Source organism: Polypterus senegalus, chromosome 6, assembly GCF_016835505.1.
Source record: "Polypterus senegalus isolate Bchr_013 chromosome 6, ASM1683550v1, whole genome shotgun sequence".
Lineage (NCBI taxonomy): Eukaryota > Metazoa > Chordata > Cladistia > Polypteriformes > Polypteridae > Polypterus > Polypterus senegalus.
In genome coordinates, this window is record NC_053159.1 from 190,604,936 (window position 1) to 190,629,092 (window position 24,157).

The following is a 24,157-nucleotide window of genomic DNA, read 5'->3' on the forward strand; positions in this document are numbered from 1 at the left end:
AACAGCTCACTGGCAACCTGCCCCCTGGTGGCTTAGAAATGAAACGGCAGGTGCGTAGCTGCAGAGTCCGTCTCCACTCTTGTGGGAGCCACTCGGAGAGAAAATACGCATGGTGGCAAGGCTTACTTGGAAAGGCACTATATAAAATCACATGGTCAGTGCCCCCATCAGCGTGGTCTGCTATGAAAGGCGCTATAACAGGGCACAAGAGCTCCTCCCACCATTGCCTTCACTTGCAGTGAAACTGTGAAGCAGTATGGGAAAGGCGCTATATAGACATGTTGTTATTGTTCTGGTGCATCAAAGTGCCCACAAATCTTGCAGGAGACCTGGAAGAACATCCGTCTCCTAGCTGGACGATGACCCCAAAACGAGGAGTTCAAGATGGCCAACGCAGTCACTTGACCTGGCGAAAACGCCGGCATCCTAAATTAGGAACATGAACTCGTTGGGTCGTTGGACCAAGGAGGCGGTGGCACTAACTGCGGTGCCACTGTGTTGCCCTCCACACACAAGGGTGTGCCAAACTCTGAGGCTAGAATGGCCTTGCAGGCAGCACAGCCTAGTGGCTGAGGAGAGGAACTGCAGTGCCAAGGCTCAGTCACGTCTGCTTCCGGACTCGAGTTCAGTGCCTTCCCGGGGTCCCTGTTACCCCCCACCACCATCACCACCACCACGTCCCTTTGTTTGCACCGCCGGCCCTTGTTTGTTACCATCAGCCCTCCAGTTGCCCTCTACTGTATGGCAGAATGAACGCCGCCCTCCTCTCAGTCTCGGTGCCCCTGTAGACTTGTTGTTCAAGGTGCCCCCTGCTGGCCGCTCTCTACCCAGTACTCCCCAGATTGTAGTGGAGCTCACCGAGTCTGTAGCTTCTTTCTCCTTCCCTGTCTCATGCCAGCCTGGAACTGGCAGACCCTCACCATAACATAAATGATGGTGGCACCTTGAACGCCACCCCAGGGTGCTGACTGGCATTCAGGCCTTGAGAGGAGCCTTCAGATGACTTTGCCCAATCATTAAATGGCACCGGGCGTGAAAGTGGATGTGCGTGTTTGTGTGTGTGTGTGTGGGCATGTGTCCGCCTTGCCTGCCCTCAGTTCCTTAGAGTGCCAAGTTTTGGCAGGAAACAAACTACGTCCCATTGTGGTGCTGTGTTTACCTTCTGTGCCCCAAGTCCATTATGAGTGGTTATCTTCTTGAGGGGGTGGCAGGGCTGGTTTGGGCACGTGAAGCAGATATTTCTGGAATGTTTGTTTGCGCAGTTCTGTAGACACAAGTTGCTAATGTGCCCGGTGTTGCCACTGCGTCATTGATGTCATGCTGCACTGTATCAGTTAATGCTCAACTGTAGTTTTATATGCCAAGAGTGTGCCAGGTAAACAAACAGTAACTTGGTATTTGTGTGTGTGCATCGCCAGCAGAGAGCTGCACCTTTACTGTTTATATTGACCACCCTGGAGTTCAAGGGGCAGCTGATTCTTTATAGCAGGGCTCTGTATTACCAGGTGGGCAGCTTACTCTTTGAGGGTGGCCACCATGTTGGAGAGGGTGCTAGATAAGCCGCCGTGCCCCTGGACTCGGGCTCCTTGCTGGCGTTTGCTCTTCAGGCTTGGTGCTGCCCTCCACTCCTTCAGCTTGGCCTTGACAAGTTCACTGGGCCCCCCGGCGCCTGCAGGTCTTCAGTTATTGACGGGTCTGTGGAGCGTGCCAGCTGGCCACTTTTCCTTCTTCGTGTTGGCACAGAAGATTACAGAGGTTATTGAGATTTGGGCGTCGACACTCAGATGTTTGTCAAGATCTTTCATGCCAGCTGAGCTCTGCTTTGCCCCCACAGGCCTGGGGATTTTTAAAAGAAGCAGAAAGGGATTAAGTTGGGAATTATATAGTGCCTTGCACTGTACCGCCTTGACATGCCCGCTCTTTATGAAGAACAAGTGAGGCTGGGAGGTCCAATGTTCAAACGACGGAACACCTGAGGGGGGCTGGCAGGAAGACGTCAGTCAAGATGGCAGTTTAGCTGCAGTTTGTGCTGTAAAGTCTCGTCGGCCACCCTTTACTACGTATAGCGCCTTTCACAGTGTGCACCACTGCAGGAATACAAACGAGAGGAATGACGGGACAAAGTTAGCAAGTGAGTGCCCTCCTATAGTGAACAAAGTGCACAGAATCCACAGACGAGGCAGCCTGACCCCCAAGCTCCAAGGGCTGCCTTCGGCCTAAAAAAGGGGTCCTGGAATTTACAGCTCAAAAAAAAAGAAAAGTAAATGATGCTGCCCCTCGGTCACTCCTGACAAACGGGGGGCTCTGGCCTACTGCTACTACTGTTGCCCACTGCGCCAGCTGGCATGTCGGGCAGTAACAACGTTCCTTCACTTATGTCTGTCTTGGGCAAGATTCTGGGTGGTGGCCCAGCTGTGCTTTGTGGTCTTCAGTTCTTTTCCCACACTTCGCCCCCCTGAGGTGTTATGTTTGTGTCCCTTCTGGCATCCAACGGAGAACTGCTCTTGTGATGAAGTCTGGCTCTTTATCTCTGTTTTCTTCTGATGATGATGGTGCCCTTGCCCTTTTGCTTGCATCTGGTGAGCAGCTCCTCATTTTAAGTGTGATGGATTCCTCTCAGGCCACTGGAACGTTGACAGTCTGGGGGACGTCACCTCCCGTCATTGCCATTGTAGAAGTGATGTGGCTCCGGCGAGGCCTTACCAACCAGTGAGACGGCCTCTGCACATGCGGGGTGGCATCACTCTGTCCAGTCTATTTTATTATAATATTTCAGGTTTCTTAAAAAGCACCAACCTCTTGTGTTGTGTAATCAAACCTTTACTTAAATTAGATTTTAGGTTTTGTGGCTCTCCTTTTAAGGCACCAGCGAATCAGGTACTTTACAGTGATGGTGACTGGTTGGTGTCATTCGTGCCAGGGCAGCCCCCTGGCATGTACATTGCAATTAAATTAATGAAACAAATGGCCAAACTTAATGTGATCACAACTTTCAATGAAATTAAAGTACAAGCGTTGCCTTTAAACATTTACCCAGAGTTCCTGTTTTCTGTATGCAAATAAGGCAAGTCAAGCATCCAATCAATGCACAACCACAGAGGAGCGAATCTCATAGATGGCGGTGAACAATGGAGGACGATATTTGGAAAGTTTAAACGTTGGTTTTCATGTAAGGAGATGCGAGGAGTTTGAATGAAACGCTTTGATCGTTTCGTTTTCTTTTGTCGTGTCTGTGCCTTTCGTGCTCGGCTACTTTGAAGAGTATCACTGAGATGATCATTATTATTATTATTATTATTGTTCATGTGTGCTCATGCTCCGCCCACGTACTAATGAAACAGGACAAGCTTTAAAAATAAAAAAATAAAGCAGTGGGTAGCACTGCTGCCTCGCATTATGGAGACCTGTGGGTTCGCTTCCCGGGTCCTCCCTTCCTGCTTGGAGTTTGCTTGTTCGCCCCGTGTCTGCGTGGGTTAGGTGTGTTGGCGATCCTAAATTGTCCCTGGTGTGTGTGTGTGCCCTGCAGTGGTCTGGCGCCCTGCCTTGCGCCCTGTGCCCTGTGCTGGCTGGGATTGGCTCCAGCAGACCCCCGTGACCCTGTAGGTTGGCTAATTGTATGCTTTACGCATATGGAGTTCTCTGCGTTGCTACCTTCCACTCCTTTTCTGAGATGTTGACTGAGAGATCCTCTTCCCAGCATCCTCTTGGATCTTTGAAAGGGAGGGACTGTAAAATAATCTTAAATATTACAGAAATGTTGTCAGAGTTCTCTAAATTGAGCAATATTAGAGGAAGGTGCAAGATGAGGAAAATCGGGCAGGTTCCGTTTAACAAAGTTATATTATAATAATTATAATTTTATATATTTCAGAAATGCTGTCTGAGTCCTCAAGACTGAGCAATAAGAGGGAGTTGGGAGGTGAGGAAAATCGGGCAGGTTCTGTTTAACAAAGTTACTAATTTGAAGATAATGAAAGAAATGTGTAGCTGGACAGTTAAATTTGGAATGTAATTGTTCATAGGGTATAAAGACGTTGTCTACTGTATATAAAGTGATTTAATCCCAAATGTTTTCCAGATATTAAAAACTGCATACGTCTGCGAGGGTTGATGAAGGTTGTTCTCCTGCAGAGGTGCCACAGATCCGATTCTCCATCTTAAAATGTTTTCTACATCGGTTCATATTCTGAGTGAGTGAGTCAGTTGGGTTGTCAGTTTATTGGTGATAACTTGTATTGATTGGGGGCACAAAGCAGGGAATATAAAGACGTACCGCAGGATTTGATTTCTATTGCAGACCAAGCCTGTGTCTGTTTGTCTATTTGTTTTTATAGCCTGTATGTTTGCTGCCCAGTAATAAAACTGAAAGTTGGGTAGAGCCGTGCCACCTTCTGCCTTACAGGGTCGCTCTGTGGATACGTCGATGATTTGAGTTCCAAATAAATGAGGTTACGTTGAATCTAATTGCTCAAAGAATGATTTATTGATGTATATTGGAATGTGTTGAAATAAAAAGAGAAGCTTAGGAAGGATATTCATCTTAACAACGTTAATTCATTCAGCTAGAGGGAGATGACGGGTTGACCATCTATGCAAGTCTTGCTTGATTTTTTCCATATAGAGAATAAAATTTTGTTGATAAGGAGCTTTACGTTTACTTGTGATGTTTACCCCTCGGTATTTAAACTGATCTGTAATAATATAAGGCAAGGAGTCCAATCTGATATTATATGCTTGAGAATTCACTTTTATTCAAATTGAGATCTTTTGAAATTCTGTGAGTGCTGTTAGGACTGCAGGCTCAGTATTTTGTGGTCTGATATCTACAGCACCGTATCGTCTGCGTAGAGAAACTTTCTGTTCAAGTCCCTCTCTGAGAATCCCCTTTATCTGATCAGCATCTCGACCGTGAACTGCCAGTGGCTCAATGGCGATTGTAAATAGCAGGGGTGACAGCTAGGGGGCATCCTTGTCTGGTACCACGCTGTAGTTTAAAGTAGTCTGGACTGGGATACAGTAGTCTGATCCAAGCACAAATGTTCGGGCCAAACCCAAATTTCTCCAATGTAGTGAAAAGGCAGTCCCATTGGTCAAACAATTCTGACATGTCAGATTTGAACTGGCGACAAGAAAGGTCATGTAGTCCATCTGACATGAGACACCAAAGGAGATCTCGATATGCCATTCACATTAAAACGTCTGCAGTTTCCCGTTTGAATAGCTTTTACTACAACAATTTACCAGGTAGGGTGGGTGTCAAAAAGAAGAAGGGGGTCAATACAACACAATACACAGAACAGAACAAATCCTCAATACAGTATAAAACAATTTCAAGTATGGAGCAGAATTTAACAGTAGATGACATCCCATAATATGATTTGGATTTGTTTACAACAACATTTATTTATATAGCACATTTTCATACAAAAAAATGTACCTCAAAGTACTTAAAAGTGTTCAGAGTCCTGGAGACCTCATCCATCAAGCGGCCTCCCCCTATTGGCCATTCCACAGCTGAGTCAGTGCTGGGCCAGCCAATTTAATGAAAGGACCCCTCAACCCCATGACTCCTGCGATCCTCCATCAGGGATGACTTTACCTTAGGCAGGCAAAACAACTTGGCAGGTGTGCCATGGCACCAAGTGGCACATTTGAGTACCGAGAAGAGAAACAGAAGAGGTGAGGGTTAGTGTCCAATTCTAACTCTCATGTTACTTCTGTTTTAGTGCTGATGACTTACAACAGAGATGGAGTCTGCACAGTTGATCAGCAGCTCTAGTCAGGGTGTGCTAAACTGAAGTAGTGAGTCTTCAGCCGGGATTTAAAAGCTGAGACCGAAGGGGCATCTCTTATAGTAGCAGGAAGACCACTCCACAGTTTAGGGGGTCCTGTAACTAAAAGCTCGACCTCCCACTGTTATTTTATTAATCCTTGGAATCCTAAGCAGACCGGCATCTTGAGATCTTAATGTGCGCTCAGGTTTGTAAGTCATGATAAGTTCAGACAAGTAAGCCGGACCTCAGCCATTTAATGCTTTATATGTTAAAAGGAGGATTGTGAAATCTGCCCTAAACTTAACCGGGCGCCAGTGTAAGGATTTAAGAACTGGAGTTCGTATTTTCTTGTTCTTGTAGAAGCTCTGTGCGGTGTATTGTGGGCATTTGGACGACGCCATGTAACTCTGCAGATGCGGAGATCAAGCATTGCTAATATAAAACAACCAGTGACGGCGCACAGCATGCTAAGGTGCAGTGAATCCACTTGACTTGAGTGTTCCTAGTTTTCCTCCTCCTTCTTTCTCCGTACGTTTACCATTCGTTTGCTCGGAGGTTGATGCGTGTGCCACTTCCTGAGCAGCTCTTCTTTTCTCCACCCTAGCAGCCTGCTGCCTCTCTTCTTCTGTCGGCATCCTTTCATGTTAAAACTGATTAAGTCCGTGTTTGTGTTGTACGTTTTCTTTCATTTTCCACTGAAGTTGCCACTTAAGTCTTCAATCTGCCTCAAGAATGATTTAAGATATGAAGAGGTAGGGGAGGTGACGGCGAAGGTGGCAGGGATGAGAATGGCGCCCGTACGCATGTGCCACACTGCTGCTGCTACTGAGAGTTGATTCTACAATAACATAAAAGAAAAAGAGGAATAACCTTGAGGGACAATCGTCACCCCAAAGGCGGGCAGTAGACGTCACGTAGCACATGTGCACCAAATTTCAGGGCAACAGGTCAGACGGTGTGTGAGCTACAGGTGATTTAAAATCCTGGATAGACAGACAGACAGAGAGCCGCGGTAGCGTAAAAAACAATAGAGCCGGACAGTCGTATTGTGTCCGAGTGCTCGTAGGGGTCCGACTTTGTATTGTACAAAAGAAATTAATTTCGCTCCAACGGCACCACCTATTGCTTTGTGCCCCAAAGCTGTTCAGCACATACGTCACCGTAGCCATCGGGGTGGCAGATGGTGAGTCACACCATTGGAGTCTTGGGTTCATTTTGACGTGTCGGAGCTACGGTGGCAAATTTCAACAAGGCAGCAAAATCCGTCAGAGTGGAGGCCCTGGTCACTTGACTTGTGCCCTCTTTGTGCTGACTTTCAAGCCCACTCTGCGTGTGTAGATGTTAAGGTGAGGTGTCTTTTCCAGTCTGTGCTGTAGTGTATGGGAGAGAGCAAAGGGAGGTCTTCTGCATAGTTGGGGTCCTCCAAACAGGACAATCTGATTCCTCTCTCCTGATCACCCCGCCGGTGACCAGTTTAAAGCGCCACCATCATAATCTGATTTGTGCCTCTTGTGGTGGTCCTCCCAGAGGCGAATGTTGTTGCCGTAGGCGCGTCAGCTTCACGAACTTTCTCAGCACCACGATCAGCTGATGAGGCTGCCACCTGACATTCGTTTTTTTGTATCAGTTCAGAGATGCCATGCAAAACGTTGTCCACGCCGCATTTTCCTGTGCACGTTCGCTTCAATCTCTTGCCAGATGTTGATGCCATTTTTCTCGTTGTTTGCTCCTCGTTACTCAATACAGGGACTCTCAGTCAAGCCAATCAAGTGAACTTTCCTTCTAGCAAAGAGGGTCCAACTAAAACGTAACGGTGGGCTGTGTCACCGTCTACAGCAGACTCCCACCGTCCACCCCTCCTCTTGACAAAAGTGGACATCCGCCCTGAAAGAGTCAGTAAAATTTACCACAAATACAACGTGAGTCTCTTTCAAGGGAGAGGAACCCGAAAACCCCTGGCTGGTAAGGACGAGGCTGACAGATTATCTTTATAGATACAAAGACTTTGTTCAGAAAAAGGGCAACCCGATAGCAAACAGTGGGCAACAGTAGTAGCAGTAGGCCAGAGACCCCCTGTTTGTCAGGAGTGACCGAGGGGCAGCATCATTTACTTTTCTTTTTTTTTTGAGCTGTAAATTCCAGGACCCCTTTTTTAGGCCGAAGGCAGCCCTTGGAGCTTGGGGGTCAGGCTGCCTCGTCTGTGGATTCTGTGCACTTTGTTCACTATAGGAGGGCACTCACTTGCTAACTTTGTTGTCATTCTTCTCGTTTGTATTTGTCCCAGTGTGCAATGCAAATAATCAAAACCCCAAAAGCGAGACGGAAAAATCACCAGGAACTTCCAACTGAAGTGAACTCCACACACAGCTGAAGGCTCCGCTCATAGCCTGTGAATATAAGGGCAGTGGGCGGGGCTTCCGTGTGACCCCGCCTCTTGGAGGTCCGACCCATAAAGTACAAGCGACACAGAACAGCTGATTACAAACAAACAAGACAACATTAACAAACAATTACAATAAATATATGAAGAATAGTAATGTTTTAAAGTAAACAAAGAAGAGACAGAAATGGAAAATCAACAGGCAGCACACCCCGGCTAAAACACGACAGGTCAGGGCAGGAATCGTGAGGCAAAACCTGATAGCAAATGGGGGACAGGGTGGGGGGTCCCCATTTTGAAATCCCCCGTGTCTGTACCAATGAGCTGCTCTTCTTTAGCGGCTCACAGCAGTGAAGAGTTGGCCATTGAGACTTCAGTAAGAAACCTGCAGGGGGAGCCGGAGAGTCAGAACACAGTGAGCTGAGCTTTCATTGGCCGGTGAGCAGCAGAAGTGGTCGATGTGGACCTGAGCGTGACGTCTGAAGCTGGAGGGGCTGAGTGATCAACTACTTGGCTGTCCACAGGGGAGGACGTCTTGAGGTGAAGAAAGAAATTCGGTTGGCAAAGACCTGGCTGGGCTGTCTGTGACCAAAAAAGAAAAAAAGTGTTGGGACTGAGTGATGGCTTTTTAATGAAAGGACGAGCGCTGGATGGCACGACCGCGGCTTTCTGCTCGGGTGACACCCGGCTGCAGCGTGATGGATCGGCGGGCTTGATTGTGATGAATGTCCTCAGTCTGCCATCCATCTCTTTTGTCAACTCGTTTTTATTTCTGGCCAGGGTTGTCAGAGGCCATTTTGACAGGAAAGGGCACAAAATAAAAATCCGAGCCCTGAGTGGAAGGTACCCACCTTTGGCAGTAGCGCCATGTATTCCTGGTGTGAAAACAAATCAAACACAAAACCCACATGTAAAGTTTAGGGGTAGCCCTGCTTAATACCCTGTGGGTATCCTGAAAGACAATAAAACGAAAAGTTTAAGCAAAAAGAAAAATTCTGCTGCACTGAGTGATGTGCCTTTCTGCATGTTAGTCCAGCAAGTGACAGACACTTCCTGTCAGATGGGCACATGTAAGGCAGTGGAATAGAAGGGGCGTGACCAGAGGCGGGGCTTCTGCTCTCCTTCCTGCAAAGACTTCCAGTCAGATGGGCACTTGCAAGGCATTAGAATGGAAGGGGCGTGACCAGAGGCGGGGCTTCCGCTCTCCTTCCTGCAGAGACTTCCTGTCAGATGGGCACTTGCAAGGCATTAGAATGGAAGGGGCGTGACCAGAGGCGGGGCTTCCGCTCTCCTTCCTGTCAGATCACACACCCTGATAACTTTGTTCAGATGCCTTTGCATTCCAATTGAACTCAGAAGTCTTGTTTTCTGTAAACATCTAAAATCACGAGTTTAAACGGCTTTGAAAAGACATCCATCTGCATATCTCTTCCTTATTTCAATTGTTCTTCCGTGTACTTTTACTGAATCCAAGTCATGTGACAGAAACACGTACCCCACTCCCCCCACACACCTCCGTCGCTCCTTCACAGGGTTCCCCCAGCTGTCTAAATCATGTAACAGAGATTTGCAATTTGATTGGTCGTTCAGAGCCTTCTCGAATCATCGGACGCCAGAGGCCTGCCGCTGTGTCACACCCTTCAAACTGGACCCCCGAAAAGATCATACATTACACCCATACAGGTGACACTGTGCATCAGCCAAATCCTTTAGGGGGCACTCTTGCCAGTCTTTGACTTCTGCTTAGGGAGACCTTCGTCTGATTTTATTTTTCATTGAGTTTCAGATTCCATTTCCCCCAATTGTCCCTAAATGTGAGGGGGCTTCACATCTTCACGCACTTGCAGACAATTCCCTTAGAGATGACACCCAAAGTAGCCTTTATTGGTGTTTAGGGGGGCACTGAGCATGAGGGGATTTTTATTGTTCTTTCACTGACACCTTTTAATCATTAACAGTGTGTGGTCCTGCACTCCCCCCACTAACAGCACTGGTGAGTCACCCAATGGCAGGCTGAGTAACTGGGTAGGTCATTGTGACTGTGGGGAGTGCCTTGCATACCATCTGTACCATCTCCAGTGCCCCCTGATTAATACACTGGGGCAATTTATAGTGGCTGTAGGGGCCAACTTGCATACCACCTGTACCATCCCCAGTGCCCCCAACCTCTACCAGTTAATACATTGGTGGCAATTCATTGTGACTGCAGGGGGCAACTTCCATACCACTTGTTCTGTCCCCAGAACCCCTCAAACCCATCCAAATGGATACATTGGCAGCAATTCATTGTCACTGTAGGGGGCAAATTGCATACCACTTATATTGTCCCCAGTGTCCCCTGACCTCCCCATTCATACATTAGGAACAATTCATTGTGACTGGGGGCGCTTGCATACCACATATAATGTCCCCAATGCCTCCAAGAATAATAAATTGGGGCAAATTTTTGTGACTGTAGGGGCCAACTTGTATACCACTTATGCCATCTCCGGTGCCCCCTAATCCTTACCAGTCAAATCAAATGCCCCCTGACACCCCCAATTGATACATTAGGGGTTCTTGCAGACCACTTTAAAAATCTCCCTCCCAATGAATATGCCAGTCCAGGTGAAGAACCCCTCAACATTTCTCCTTGGGATCCCCCCAAACAAAAACACTCCCACTCTGCAGCTTTGTTAACTTTGAACTCTAGGGGTGTCCCATCAGACTCTTGTCTTCTTTTAGTCCTTACAGACCCCACATTAATTGTCTTTGTCTCCCCTCCATAAAGGTGAATGATCGGCCCCTTCTAATTTATTCTTTAATCCCCCCGACCTCCAAGTGAGACCCTCTTCACCCAAGCAGCCTCAAACCTGACACAGCCAAATAAACGCCGCCCTTTGATTCTGCCTCCGTCTTTGTCTCCTTACTTGACAGCCCACCCGTGTTTTATTTACGTTTATATTTCCATTTATTTACTTGCTTTTATCCAAAGTCTGTCGCCTTCATATAGAAGCAATGTGGTGCAGTGCTGGGGGCTTTGCGCTTCCAACCCTGCTGACGCTGTGTGACGTCGCTGTGTGACGTCACTGTGTGACCCTGAGCAAGTCACTTCACCTGCCTCAGCCCTAATTGGAATAACAGAAGAAATTGAACCAAAGGTATTGTACGTCGCCGTAGCTAAAGGGGTCGGCCAAATAATAAGTAACAACCCACCCAACACACACAGCGCTAACCCCAAAACTTAGTAGATTTTTTTATTGGTACCACACACAGCTTTCCCCACCAAATCTCAACAACTCAACTTTCAAGACGATTTCAACCACCAGACCCCCAACCCCCTCCCATTTTAGCCCCACTTTCGCCCCGTCAGATCTCTCAGTTGTGTTCGCATCACATCGGCGCCGGCGGTGATTCGGATTCGTGCGCTCGCTCGGACTGACCCGCCCATTACCACCCGACACAGCACCACCGACTCCGTTCGTATGTGAGCGCCTCGAGCCGATCGAGTCATTTTAACGACACCTCCTGAGCGGCGCGCGCTGACCTACTTTTCGTTTTCATTTTTTCTTTTCTTTTTTTTTTCCCTTTCTCCGGTGGCTTCAGCGGCTGACAGCCCAGCTTATTGTCTGCGTGAGTTTCAGCGAGGCAGGCGCGCGCCCGCGCGGACGGACACGGCGGAGCTGCACCTCGGGACACGACGGGTTGGGGCGCTATAAATGTCTGGCACGTCGACAAGTTCGCGCAGCTCATTCTGAAGACTTCTTTTGGTTTTTTTTTTTCTCGGGGAGGATCGGGTGGAGGATCGAGGACATTAGACGTGACCCGAGCGGACCTGCGGAGTCCGACGCTCCACTCGCCACTTGCTGACTTCTTTCTCTCTGCGAGTCGCCGTCGCTGGCTGGCTGGCTGGCTGGCTGGTTGGGTAAGTTGGAGGCTTCGTGCGAGTCGCGTGTGCCCGGTGCGTGCCCGCTGTGTGCGTGTCGCTTGACAGGCAGCCACAGTAGCGCAGTCTGCCAGCTGCAGAAAGTGCAGAGAGACTCGGGACTGAGCGCCCCAGTCCTGCCTGCGCTCGGAGACTCCGGCAGCTGCCATCACAAACTTTTAACAGCAGTCGTTTTCAGACCATAAATGTTTATGCGGTGTGTGTGTGTCAGCTAAACAAACGCGCCTCCTGGACCGAATGGTGGGTTCTCGTTTGTCAAACTTCTTATATACAGTCATGTGAAAAAGTAAGTACACCCTATGAGATGCTTTTGCTTTTTTAAACTTTGTGGACATAATCAGGATTTGATGATCTATAGGTAGTCAAGTCCTGTCATCTTCTAAAATGCTTAATCTAAACCCGGGGTGCAGGAGCCTATTACAGTTAGCACAGGGCACAAGGTGGCACTCCATCACAGGACGGACACATTAGGGACAATTTAGCATTGTCAATTCACTTAACTTAATTGGAGTAAAACCCATGCAGACACTGGGAGAACATGCAAACCTCCATGCAGGCAGGGCCATCATACCAGCATCATAGGCCCCTGGGCAAAGTAGTGTGCTGGGGTCCCTGTGTTGATAGCAAAAAACAGAATCATTCATGGGCATCAGATACCCCATGGGTCCCGGTCAGTGCCCATGTGTTACAACGGCTTGCATGCTGGGAGGTCCCAGGAAACCAAACCCTGGACTCCATACTGAGAGGCAGCAGCCACTGTGCCACCCTACAGGTGATGCCATTAAAAATTAAATAAAAATTGATGATGTAATCATTTATTTAATGAAAAATGAACAGATGTGCCATTTTTGTCTGTAGAAAAGGTAAGTCCACCCTTGTCTGAAATAGCCCCCCTGAAGTCGGCATTTTCAGTAACCATCTAGCCGTCTCTGATGTGGACTCAGTGAAACTTCCACACAGAGTTCTTTGAGCTGTGTGATCTTTCAGGGGGTTTCTTGTGTGCGCAGCTTATTTCAAACCACCACACCCCCCCAAGGGACTTTGCTTAGGCCTTTCCAGAACCTGGCGTTTCATGCTGTTCAGCCATTCCTTGGTGGATTTCTTGTTATGTTTAGGGGGTCTTTGCCATGTTGAAGTTCATCCTCTGACTGGTGGTCTCACGTTATCCACGGGCACCCTCTGGTTGAAGAATTCCAAGGGGATTCAGTGATGGTGGGTGCCATGAACTCAAAGCCCCCAAGCACATAAGTCCCAAAGCCACTTCTGATAAGGTGACTACGCTCTGGAGGGGGAACGTCCCATCAAACCCCTGCTAGATATAACAACGTACGCAGGATCTTTATACATCTCTCTATTATATTGAGAACGTTTTCCGTCGTGTCAGCGTTCTTCAGCCTTGACCACGCCCCTCTCCACCCTGCTTGCCCAATCGTTACTCCTGCTGCGCACCCATGCTCCCACCGGACCACCCTGTGACACTCTCGCCCTTCAGTACTGTCACTTATAATGACAAGACAGGAAAGCGAATTATCAATTTAAGACCCTCAAATTTTTGCTTGCAATAGAAAAAAGAGCGGCAAGAGCTGTTAATGAACGTCGAAAAATAGAAAATGAACAAAAAAGAGCAGCGGATAATAAAAATCAAGAGCAATGAGAAAGAGGAAAATATCCCGAACAATACGTGAACAGAAATGCGAAAAAGCAACGTTTACAGAATGTAAATTAGAGGATAAAGTCCTTCAGAATGTTGTTTTTGATGAAGCGTTACTGTCATTTCATTTTTTATTGACTTTTTATTTTTACGTTTTTTTACTGCATTTTATTATTTCTTGGTACTTAAAACAGACAGTTGTGGTGAGACACTCAAGTAGCTGATTTCCTGTCTCTAAGCCCCAAACCGTCTTCCTCCCGCACCCCTCACACTCCTCTACGTACCAACTCTTTACATACAATCACGGAGAGGGTGCCCGACGCCCTTTGAGTGGCACGGCTGTGACATAGCGGGCACCCAGTGAGGGGTTGGCGAGTGAGGTGAGCAGGGGCGGAGCCCCAAAGTTCTGTAAAATAAAAGGTTTACTCCCACAAGATGCTCTTTGACACTGTGAAGCTCAACAGGAGTGACACGGTCACGGCCATCCAGGTGACCAATGTGCCACAGAGTCCCAGGTGTAGTCCAGTAATGGAGCAGAGCGCCGGTTCAAAATATCCCAAAAAACTCACCACTGTGGGAGACCACACCCCGATTTAGCAACTTTAGGTGGCCCCCCTCAGATTGTTAGCTACAGATACATAAACCATAAAGAATCCTGCAAATCATAAATAGCAGCAAATGAATCAAAAATGATCTTCTGCCCAAACGCCTCTTTGGTTTTCTCCCAATGCGTCTCCTGCTATGGGGGGCTGAATAACTTGGCCTTTGCTCTGTGTGTCCCCCAAGTCCGGGTCTCTGCCGAGCTGCCCCTTCTGTCTTGCCCTGCTCTTCCTCCTGGTACCCCATCCAATGTCGGTCTCATTTGTGCATTGTGACATTAACAGTGACAAGAGCTAACTTGGGTCCCATGGTGAACTTCTGGACTTCTTGCAGACTTCTTTCAGCTCTCGGGCTGTGTACTTGCTGGGGCGGCCCACCCTTTGTTTGTTTGAAATCTTCTCCACCTGTAGATGAACTTCCCGCTCAGTGGGACAGTTGTTTTCCAGTTGTCTTTTTAAATCCCTTCTGATACTCCTAGGCACCCAAAACCTTCTTTGTGAAGGCCTCAGAGAGCTCAGTGAGGAGCAAGTGAGGAGCAAACCAAGAGAAATGTCTGACGGTTGAATTCCTCCAAGACCCCCCCTCTCATGATGTTCTGGTCAGTTATAAATGTGGGGGTGCACTTACTTTTTCACAGAATGCATTTGCCTTATTTATTTGAATGATGCAGTGGACCCTAACATGTAAACGTGGCCTGATGTTTGTTATATTTCATCACCTTCATCGGTGTATGCTCTTTAAATGAAGATCAGATCTTGATATGCTATGTCATGGGGTGCACTTACTTTTTCACACGTCTGTTTATATGTTTGTGCCCTCTTCCAATTACTGGTCCTAAAATGGTCCTTTGCTGGCTTGTGTGGCTCCACCCTCACTTGACATTCTGTGGAGGGTCCTTTGCGTATGAAGTTGGCCCCATGGGCAGAACCCAAATTTCTTCACGCGTGGTGGGAGACCAAGGAGGGCACTAAATGGTCAAGACGACCCAAGCTTAGCCGGTGTCAACGGGTGCAGTGTGTCATCATCGGGTCATGTGGATGGGTCTTTTGGGATCCAAAAATGGATCCCCTGTGGCATCGCTCTGAAGAGCCGCCTTGTCTCCTTTATACTTACAGTGTGTGCATATTGTGGCCTGTAGGGGGCGTCTTACAATACAGAAGACCAAAAAGAAAAACGGGTTTAATAAGAAAACCTAAAGAAGTGAAACGAGGGGACAGCAAATAATAAACACCTTGGCATGACAAACCAAAAAAAAAGAAACCTCAGTGACCACGGCCCCCTGTGAGGTCCCCCCTGCTCACCAGCCACTACTTTGTCTCTCCTTCCTCCCTCTGGCCAGCTGAGCAGCCAGCCACATCTTAAGTTCCAAGGTCCTTTTATATAGCGCCCCAAACACCTTCTCGGTGCCCGGCTGTAAGTCACCCAACACACTTGTGAGGCTACAAAACGTCACCCCTAGCAGGCTACAGCTCGGATACCCTACAAGTAGGGCTTGCGGGGTCTTGGGTGACCCCCTGCTGTGATTTTTTTTGTCCAGTGGCTTCATTTATGCTGCTTCACCCAGGACGTTTCATGTGAAAGTGGGCACCAGTTGTGGTGCCATCACTTTTTAGGCTGCATCAGCAGTATACTATTGGACTAACTCTGTGCTTTTCTGTATTGGCTGTATGCCATATTTGTAGGGTTTGTACCAAGGACTAATATTATTAAGTCAGTGTGGCACAGTGACTAAAGCTGATGTCACATTACGTGAGGGATCCCCCTTTTGCTGATTTTGCCACACGGGCACTCGATCCTGTCATCAGCGATCCCCCTTGGACACTCGATTGTGCCATTGAGTTTTTCACCCTTAGTGATTTTGCCGTGTGGACACGAGATCATTTCATGTGGGATTGTTTGGTAAAAAAGGCCCCTTGATGTGACGGGCACCTGGGCACACCCTCAGAGCGTCCCATCCCTGTTTACGCCCATTCCAAGGTGAACCTTGTGCTTCATTCTCATCAAATTCCTAGCGAGTGCTGTGACGACTGTTGAGTGGGTGTGTCCAGTAGTGGGTGTGCCCTGCAGTGGGCGTGTCTCGTACTGCTACCGGAGGCAGCCGGACTCCTCTTATACATACTGTACAATTCAAATGGCAGCTCAGTGGGGTCTGCAGGTAGGCGCTGTGGGGGCCCACCAGGTGGAGCTGTCGTCCTTCTTCCTGTCCCAGAAGTGCTCATTTCATGCAATGTTTTGGCACCTGTCTGGTATTAAAAGTGGCTTCGTCATCTCATCCGGGGGGTCGGACAGCACTTGGTGGGGGGCATTTGGGGGGAGAGAGAGAGAAGGTTGTGAAGGTTATTTGAACCCTTGACTGGCCTTTGTGTAGCTGTCTCGAGGTTTTTTGGCCCCTTACTGGCTGCAACATTTTTTTATTCGTTTAATCTTTTACGACTTTTACTGTATTTACAGGTTGTGTGTTGTGAAAGGCGCTATATAAAATGCAGACTGTTTCCTTTTTTAAAGAAGCTTATGGCAGCAAAGAATGTGCCCTTTGTCCGCGCCTCCAATTATCCCTTTTTAAAACACGCCAGCGGTGCCCCTGATTTGCTGAGCTGCTCAAATTGCTTTTCTTTGACAGCCGCCTTTACCCGGGGCGACGTTCCAATTGAGCACATGCGAGGTTTTGGCAAGTAAATCTCGAGCTGACAGGCCGGGGAGAACTCCGCTCAGATGGGTTTGTCACAGCGACATGTCAGGTTAGAGGAGCGCCATGGATGCCCCCTGATTTAAAACTCATCTCACTGGACTTGCTCCACAACCCCAGAGGTTCAAGGCCGAGCCCACCGAGCGCCTGTCACATGCAGCGTTTCAACATCATCACACCAAGCCACCCATCCGGGGCTTTCACATGGAAAAAGGGGGGGGGTGGGGGTGATTGTTAGCAGGGTAGACCCCCCCCCACTCTGAACCAGGAACGAGTTTTTTGGACATCGGCGTTCAGATCCGTGTGTGGTATCTGGAGATAAATGAAAAGCAGGCGCCCGGAGCATTCCTGTCTAAGGAGGGGCAGATGTGTGAGCGTGGAGGTGCATTGAGTAATGGAGCTGTCACTCTGTCTGAATCGGCCAAATCCTGCCACGTGTTCAGAGCGACGCCGACGCCAGCAGCGCTCACCCCCGTCAACTGAGGGTCCAGCCGATGAGCCGGGCCTGCCGACGCGTTTAAACGTTAACTCCGTCAGTGTGTTACACGAGGCTTTTAATTAGCGTCACTCACTTCCGGTGGCGACTGAATACTTGCAGGCGCGTTTAAAGGTTGATTCTGCGCGTGTGAGAATTAACGAGTCCGCTTACAGATTAATGTAATCTAAAGAGACGCCAGTTTAAAAGTTAACTTTACCAAAGGTGGCAGGCGATGTGGTGTAGCAGTTAAGGCTTTGGACTTCAGACTCTGAGGCTGTGAGTTCTCATCCCACTGCTGACACCACTGAGTGACCCTGAGCAGGTCATGTCACCTGCCTGAGCTCTGTTTGAGAAAAACAGAAGAAACGAAACAAAAGAAATGGAACCAATTGAATCACAAATGTTAGAAGTCACCTTGGATAAAAGCGGAAATGTAAGACGGATAACTTGTGAAAGGTGCTATATAATAGATTGACAGACAGAGGTACATAGGAAAGGTCAGCTGTTGCGGCCCACTCAGTTCCTGTGCAACTGGAGCAAACGTTTAGTTTGCATTTCTGGAAGTAAGTGGTGATTGTGGGGAGCCCATTGTCACCGATTCTGTTTGGAACTTTTAGGGACAAAATTTATAGGCACAGCCAAGGAGTGGAAGGGGTCCAGTTCAGTGGTCTCAGATCGCGGCTCTGCTTTTTTGAGGATGATGTGACCCTGCTGGCTTCATCGGGCTGTGACCTTAGACACGCACTGGGGGGGCCGGTCTGTGTGAAGTGGCCAAGGTCAGCACCTCCATGTCCGAGGTCACGGCTCTCAGCTGGAAAACGGTGGAGTGCCCTCTCCAGGTTGGCAAGAGGGTGCTGCGTCAAACCGAGGGAGTTTAAGGGTCTTGGGGTCTATAGTGCCTTTCCTATCTATCTATCTATCTATCTATCTATCTATCTATCTATCTATCTATCTATCTATCTATCTATCTATCTATCTATCTATCTATCTATCTATCTATCTATTATATAGCGCCTTGATGGGTGGAGTACAAGTCACAGGAGGTTCTGCTTATTCTTTATAACACACTGGTGAGCCTCATCTGGAGTCCTGGGTGCAGTTTGTGGGTCTCCATAAAAACACAGCAGCACAAGAGAAGGTCCAGAGAAGAGCAATGAAGCTGATTCAGGGCTACAGGGGATGAGTTAGGAGGAAAAATTAAAAGAGCTGAGCCTTTACAGTTTAAGGAGAAGAAGATGAAGTGGAGACCTGACTGAAGTGTTTAAAATGATGAAGCGAATCAGTCCAGTGGATCAAGACGGTGACTTTAAAATGAGTTCATCAAGAACACGGGGACTTGTTAACGGTAAATTTTGCACAAACATTGGAAAGTTTTTCTTTACACAAAGAATGATAGACACTTGGAATAAGCGACCAAGTAGTATCTGTCTATCTATCTATTATATAGTGCCTTTTCTATCTATCTATCTATCTATCTATCTATCTATCTATCTATCTATTTATAATATAGTGCCTTTCATATCTATCTATCTATCTATCTATTATATAGCGCCTTGATGTGTGGAGTACAAGTCACAGAAGGTTCTGCTCAAGCTTTATAACACACTGGTGAGCCTCATCTGGAGTCCTGGGTGCAGTGGATCAGGACTGTGACTTTAAAATGAGTTTGTCAACAATACGGGGACACAGACGGAAACTTGTTATTTTCACACAAACATTTGACGTTTTTCTTCATTAAGACCACAGACACATTGAATAAGCGACCAAGAAGTGTGGTGGACAGAAGGACATTAGGGACCTTCATAACTCGCCTTAATGTCATTTTGGAGGAGTTGAGTGGACAGGACTGCTGAATGGCCTTTTCTCGTCCCAATTGCTCGATTGTCCTGATGAGCTCTGCGTTGTAACTAAAAGAACGAGATCACAAACACAAGATGCAGATGTGAGGCTCCTTTGCAGGATGTCTGGGCTCGGCCTTAGAGACAGGGTGAGGAGTGCAGACATTCAGGAGAAGAGCCGCTGCTCCTCCGTATTGAGAAGTGCCAGCTGAGTTGGGTCGGGCATCTGATTAGGAAAAGGGACATCTGGACTTCACTGCTTACACTGTGGCCCCCCAGTCACCCAGACTAAGATAATGGATTGGTTATAAGCGGAGAAGAAGATGAATCCTGTTTGCTGTATTGCTTTGAAGCAGTAAAACTGGACCCATTACTTGCTGATCTATTTCTGGGTGTTCCTGACACACTCACAGCCATTTTCAGAGTTTGTTAACTTATTCCAACACCTCTGGAAGTCAATATAACATTCAGAGTGCATGTGTTTATTATTAGAAACGTCTGTTGTAACATATGTGGACATCATAACTAATACTTCTGAAGGAGAAATGTCTGACCTATGTTTTGAGGGTTAGAACGTGAATATCGGATGACGGAGTTATCGCCATAAATCAGCAGCAGCAGAAAGAGGTGGGAGTTTGAAGGGTTAACTCGGTGAGCGCTGACATGCGCGTTTGAGACGCGACGTTTCGTTCAGTTCCTCGCACTTTAAACTCCATGAGCGCCAGAATTTCAGGGGTCGCCATTAAATAAGTCAGACGCGTTTAGACAATTCGGCGAGGCGGAAAATAACGGCTATGTGGAAGCATTAATGTACTTCAGGCCAAGGTACACTTGAGACGTTAACTCGATCAGTACGTTAACGGCTTTACCAATGGAGTCGGGGAAATAAATAGCCGGGGCGACGAAAAAGATCCGTGAACCAGCCATTTAACGCTGTCCTTACCCGCGGACAACATCAGGACATGCGGCGACCATCAGTTAATCCCAGCAGCGACCGAGAACACGTCGGCGCGTTTACAGCCTAATAAAGTCAGCGCAGGAATTAACGGATACGTTAACAGGGTGAAGTAATTCAGGCAGCGCTCGCCAAGATGCGCTTTACAGCCTTGACACGGACACGGGGGAGTGGAGGGACGGACGGACGGACGGGCGAACAGCGCGCTCGCAACTGTGACGGACGAAGTGACAGCTGAAACTTCATGGCGCATTCATGTTGCGTGCGGTGTCACTGAAAATAAATAAATACATAAGTAGTGAAAGCAGAGTTTTTGCTGAACTTATGTCACATTTCACAATACATTTACTTATTCATCCATATGAGCGGTATGGAGTCACAGTAGCTTCAGGGCCCCCCAAATGGATTCTGCATGTTCTCCCTGTGTCCACAAGGGTTTCCTGCTGGTGCCACCAAACACCCCAAAGACATGCAGGTTATGGGGGCTGGTGTTGTTAAACCTCCGATGAAGAGCAAAAACTTTGGACAACGTTTTCCCTTGCCCGGACGCGGGTCACCGGGGCCCCCCTCTGGAGCCAGGCCTGGAGGTGGGGCTCGATGGCGAGCGCCTGGTGGCCGGGCCTGCACCCATGGGGCTCGGCCGGGCACAGCCCGAAGAGGTAACGTGGGTCCTCCTCCCCATGGGCTCACCACCTATGGGAGGGGCCAAGGAGGTTGGGTGCAGTGTGAGTTGGGTGGTGGCGGCGGGACCTTGGCGGTCTGATCCTCGGCTACAGAAACTGGCTCTTGGGACGTGGAATGTCACCTCTCTGAAGGGGAAGGAGCCTGAGCTAGTGCGCGAGGTGAGAGGTTCCGCTAGATATAGTCGGACTCACCTCGACGCACAGCTTGGACTCTGGAACCAATCTCCTTGAGAGGGGCTGGACTCTCTACCACTCTGGAGTTGCCCCCGGTGAGAGGCGCCGAGCAGGTGTGGGCATACTTATTGCCCCCCGACTTGGAGCCTGTGCATTGGGGTTTACCCGGTGGACGAGAGGGTAGCCTCCCTCCGCCTTCAGGTGGGGGAAGGGTCCTGACTGTTGTTTGTGCGTATGCGCCGAACAGCAGTTTGGAGTATCCACCCTTTTGGAGTCTCTGGAGGGGTTGCTAGAGGGCATACCTTCTGGGGATTCCCTCGTTTTGCTGGGAGACTTCAATGCTCACGTGGGCAATGACAGTGAGACCTGGAAGGGCGTGATTGGGAGGAATGGCCCCGATCTGAACCCGGCGGTGTTTTGTTATTGGACTTCTGTGCTCGTCACGGATTGTCCATAACGAACACCATGTTCAAGCATAAGGGTGTTCATATGTGCACTTGGCACCAGGACACCCTAGGACTCAGGTCGATGATCGACTTTGTGGTCGTGTCGCCGGACTTGCGCCATATGTCTTGGACACTCGGGTGAAGAGAGGGGCGGAGCTGTCAACTGATCACCACCTGGTGGTGAGTTGGCTTCGATGGTGGGGAAGATGCGGTCAGACCTGGTAGGCCCAAGCGTGTTGTGAGGGTCTGCTGGGAGCGGCTGGCAGAGTCCCCGGTCAGAAGTAGCTTCAACTCCCACCTCCGGCAGAACTTCAACCACGTCCCGAGGGAGGTGGGGACACTAAGTCGAATGGGCCATGTTCCGTGCCTCTATTGTTGAGGCGGCTGACCGGAGCTGTGGCCGCAAGGTGGTGGTGCCTGTCGTGGCGGCAATCCCGAACCCGTTGGTGGACACCGCGTGAGGGATGCCGTCAAGCTGAAGAAGGAGTCCTATAGGACTTTTTGTCCTGTGGGTCTCTGGAGGCAGCTGATAGGTACCGGCAGGCCAAGCGAACGCGGCCGGTTGTTGCTGAGGCAAAACTCGGGCATGGGAGGAGTTTGAGAGGCCATGGAGAGCGACTTTGGACGGCTTCGAGGAGATTCTGGTCCACCGTCCGCGTCTCAGGAGGGGAAGCAGTGCAGTGTCAACACCGTATATGGTGGGGATGGTGCGCTGCTGACCTCACTCGGGCGTTGGGTCGGTGGGAGGAGTACTTCAAGACCTCCTCAATCCCACTAACATGCCTTCCAATGAGGAAGCAGAGCCTGGGGACTCTGAGGTGGGCTCTCCCATCTCTGGGACTGAAGTCACCGAGGTGGTCAAAAAACTCCTTGCTGGAAGGGCCCGGGGTGGATGAGATCGCCCGAGTTCCTTAAGGCTCTGGATGTTGTAGGACTGTCTTGGTTGACACGTCTCTGCAACATCGCATGGACATCGGGACAGTGCCTCTGGATTGGCAGACCGGGGTGGTGGTCCCCTCTTTAAAAGGGGACGGAGGGTGTGTTCCAACTATAGAGGGATCACACTCCTCAGCCTCCCTGGAAAAGTCTATTCGGGGTTCTGGAGAGGAGGGTCCGCCGGATAGTGAACCTCGGATTCAGGAGGAACAGTGTGGTTTCGTCCTGGTCGGAACAGTGGACCAGCTCTTCACCCTTAGCAGAGTCCTGGAGGGTGCATGGGAGTTTGCCCGACCGGTCTACATGTGTTTTGTGGACTTGGAAAAGGCATTCGACCGTGTCCCTCGGGAATCCTGTGGGGGTGCTCGGGAGTATGGGGTACGGACCCCTGATAAGAGCTGTTCGGTCTCTGTACAACCGTGTCAGAGCTTGGTCCGCATTGCCGCAGTAAGTCGAGCCCGTTTCCAGTGAGAGTTGGACTCCGCCAGGGCTGCCCTTTGTCACCGATTCTGTTCATAACTTTTATGGACAGAATTTCTAGGCGCAGCCAGGGTGTTGAAGGGGTCCGGTTTGGTGGACTCAGGATTGGGTCACTGCTTTTTGCAGATGATGTTGTCCTGTTTGCTTCATCAGGCCGTGATCTTCAGCTCTCTGGATCGGTTCGCAGCTGAGTGTGAAGCGGCTGGGATGAGAATCAGCACCTCCAAATCCGAGAGCATGGTCCTCAGCCGGAAAAGGGTGGAGTGCCCTCTCAGGGTTGGGGGAGAGATCCTGCCCCAAGTGGAGGAGTTCAAGTATCTCGGGGTCTTGTTCACGAGTGAGGGAAGAATGGAGCGTGAGATCGACAGGCGGATCGGTGCGGCATCCGCAGTGATGCGGGCTCTGCATCGGTCTGTCGTGGTGAAAAAGGAGCTGAGCCGTAAGGCAAAGCTCTCAATTTACCAGTCGATCTACGCTCCTACCCTCACCTATGGTCATGAGCTATGGGTAGTGACCGAAAGAACGAGATTGCGAATACAAGCGGCTGAAATGAGTTTCCTCCGCAGGGTGTCTGGGCTTTCCCTTAAAGACAGGGTGAGGAGCTCAGTCATCCGGGAGGGGCTCAGAGTAGAGCATCGAGAGGAGTCAGATGAGGTGGCTCGGGCATCTGATCAGGATGCCTCCTGGGCGCCTCCCTGGTGAGGTGTTCCGGCACGTCCAACCGGGAGGAGGCCCCGGGGAAGACCCAGGACACGCTGGAGGGACTATGTCTCCCGGCTGGCCTGGGAACGCCTTTGGGATTCTCCGGAAGAGCTGGAAGAAGTGGCCGGGGAGAGGGAAGTCTGGGCCTCTCTGCTTAAGCTGCTGCCCCCGCGACCCGACCTCGGATAAGCGGAAGAGGATGGATGGATGGTGTTGTTAAATCGACCCCTCGTGTGTGCGTGTGTGTCCTGCCGTCCTACCCAGGTATTGTTCCTGCCTTGTTCCCTACCTGCTGTGCGCTAGGATACCAAAGCCCATAAATCTCAGCAAGTTCCCAAAATACCCACTAGAGGGGGATATCCCATCCAAACCCCTGCTAGTAATAAGGGCCTGCACCAAATCTTTATATAAAAAAATAAGACGTCAGTCATTGTCCAACACAGAATCAC

At 49.2% G+C, this 24,157-nt stretch overlaps 1 protein-coding gene across 2 annotated transcripts in view; it reads left to right on the forward strand.

The window, feature by feature from the left end:
- The window catches only part of znf385b (zinc finger protein 385B), a 359,240-nt gene that overhangs the window by 226,961 nt on the left and 108,122 nt on the right, over nucleotides 1-24,157 (forward strand). Inside the window, exon 1 of one of the 2 annotated variants that reach the window (XM_039757759.1) lies at nucleotides 11,747-12,058. The exons of the other annotated variant lie outside the window; for it this stretch is intronic. The gene's annotated coding sequence lies outside the window, so the exon portion shown is untranslated. Of the gene's footprint in view, nucleotides 1-11,746; nucleotides 12,059-24,157 lie in introns of those variants that run through there. 2 annotated transcript variants of the gene reach the window in all.